This window comes from Micromesistius poutassou (assembly GCF_964030765.1).
Source record: "Micromesistius poutassou genome assembly, contig: SCAFFOLD_2563, whole genome shotgun sequence".
Taxonomy (NCBI): domain Eukaryota; kingdom Metazoa; phylum Chordata; class Actinopteri; order Gadiformes; family Gadidae; genus Micromesistius; species Micromesistius poutassou.
In genome coordinates this window covers 77,666-80,279 of record NW_028177522.1, presented here as the reverse complement: position 1 = coordinate 80,279, position 2,614 = coordinate 77,666, and the positions used below count along the sequence as shown (strand labels likewise).

Genomic DNA, 2,614 nt, shown 5'->3' with positions numbered 1-2,614 from the left:
GGGGTAAAAGAGTTCACATATCCGACCTTTGTGGATCGCAGCCCTAGACTCCTGAACCACACGCCGTTTGCACATCTTTCAATCCCCCGCTTTAGTTGATCTCTCCCTCTCTCCGTGTGTTTTCCGCGTCTCTCCTAGGTTATCTTCCGTTTCTCCGTCTCTTATTTCGGACCCTTTTTTTCCTCGCAAACGCGCGGCTCTTCTCAATGTCCCCATCTATTTGAGTGGCGGGTGTTTTTTTTATTATTATTTTCTACCCTTTAGTTTCCCCGTCCCCCCTTAGCCGTATACACAACGGCAGGTCAATGTATAGCGTCATGATGGAATCGGACCTGCACTCCCCCGTGGTGCCCCAGACGAACCCGTCCAATCCGGGAGGGCACGCGGGAGGCGGCGGGGGCAAAGCGGCGCTCCAGGAGAGGGTCAAGAGACCCATGAACGCCTTCATGGTGTGGTCCCGCGGGCAGCGGCGCAAGATGGCCCAGGAGAACCCCAAGATGCACAACTCGGAGATCAGCAAGCGGCTGGCGCCGAGTGGAAGGTGATGACCGAGGCGGAGAAGAGACCTTTCATCGACGAGGCCAAGCGGCTACGGGCCATGCACATGAAGGAGCACCCGGATTACAAGTACCGCCCGCGCAGGAAGACCAAGACCCTGCTCAAGAAGGACAAGTACTCGCTCGCGGGCGGGCTCCTCGGTTCCCCGGGCGGCCTCGGGATGGGACAGCGACTGGACAGCGCCGGGGGCGGCGGGGGCCACGGGGGCGGCGCGGTGACCGGCTACACCGCGCACATGAACGGCTGGGCGAAGCGGCGCCTACTCGGGCCAAGTGGCCGCCGCGGCGCACGCGGCGGCGCACGCGATGATGCAAGAGGCGCAGCTCGCGTACAGTCAGCACCCGCCGCCGGGACCCGCCGGGAGCCACCCGCATCACCCGCACCACCCGCACCACCCGCACCACCCGCACCCCCACCCCCACGCGCACAACTCGCAGCACGTGCACCGCTACGACATGAGCGCGCTGCAGTACAGCCCCATCTCGAACTCACCGAGCTACATGAGCGGCTCCCCTCCGGGCTACGGGGGCTCACCGGCTACACGCACCCGCACCATAACTCGGGCGTGCACTCTCCCGCGTCCGGGGCCACGCACGGCGGGACTTTGGGGTCCCTCGTGAAGTCCGAGCCCAACGTCAGCCCCCCGGTACCTACGACGCGCGCGCCTCCGCCGTGCCCCACTGGGGACTTGCGGGATATGATCAGCATGTATTTACCGAACGGCGAACCGGCGGGCGAGTCGTCCGTGCAGGGCAGACTGCACGTGCTGCACGCGCAGCACTACCAGAGCCCCGCGGGAACGAGCGTGCACGGGACCCTACCTTTGACTCATATTTAAACGACGAAAAAAGCGGAGTAAGGTGGAAGTACAGTAATTTATAATGACCGTAACGTAACCGAAATGTTGAATTCGGTGTTATTATAAACGTGCCTGCTTTGGTGCAGCAGACCGCAGTGGAATTGTAATTTATGGACGGTTCAAAGAATGATGTTGGACTCATTCTTAAAATATAACGAATAGGCCTAATTACATTTTATTGGAGGATTAAAGTCTGGATTAGAAACTATGGCCGGACAGATGTTGTGCACACGAACTGAGAAGCTCGATGCCAAGTTTGTAACGAGTCCTATCCTGCTTTGGATTCTTCTGGGATTTCTATTTTCTTCGTGGAACTCAAAGTTCCGCCATCTTTAAAAATGTTTGAGGATAATATTGTTCAACTCGTCAGTAAGTCAGTAAGAGTGAACCAGATGTGTTTCACAGCATATTCACGTTCTAAAAATAAGTTCAAAGTTATGCTTGTAAACATGTAGGTCAGTGTTATATGGATTGTTTAGTTGTTGTAAAATGATGTAAATTGTGAATAAATAGGCTTATTGGCTGCAGAAAGAAACTTCGTAGAATCAAATGTATATGATTGTTATTGCGCCTCGGTAAGAACACATGGTGTGCTTGGTGGGCCCTTTGGAGTTTCTCAACCAGCCATTTAGTCCTGCAAATAACATTTGGGACACTTCGGACCATTCTCACCAACAGCGTTATTTCAGCGTTAAAAAAAATCGTAAAACTATAATTAAAAGATTTATATTCTATTTATGGGCCTATTCTGTATATTCTAATTACTAAAAACTTCAGGGGGAAAACGTTGTATTTAGGCCCCAGTTAAAGCGCAATTAAACCCATGCATTCACGAGCGCTATCCGGCGAAGAATATCGCGTGACAGCAGCCGTCGCGCGTGGGCTCCACATGTACATACATGTCACTGCGTCGACACAGGACCAGACATATCGCGAGATATCAGGCGATGCTCAGTGTGGATTATACACAGGCCTGGACAAAGTCGCGCTGAACTATATTGTCTTGTTTTTATTATGCCACATCGATTATGTTATTGTTTTGAATTATGTTACAATCAATCATCAACATAATCAATAATTGTATAAAGACAACGGGACGATTTGAAAGCTGGTTTTAGTGCATCTTTTGCTTATTCTTATTATTTATTAAATTGTTATGTTTGGCCTTTCAGGCCTAAATAGCATATGGGGCAGTTT

At 52.1% G+C, this 2,614-nt stretch overlaps 1 pseudogene across 1 annotated transcript; it reads left to right on the top strand.

The window, feature by feature from the left end:
- Positions 1-305: 305 nt before the first annotated feature.
- On the top strand, positions 306-1,396 carry LOC311375953 (transcription factor Sox-1a pseudogene; annotated as a pseudogene). The gene has a single exon. The product of its transcript is annotated as a transcription factor Sox-1a pseudogene (transcript).
- Positions 1,397-2,614: the final 1,218 nt, after the last annotated feature.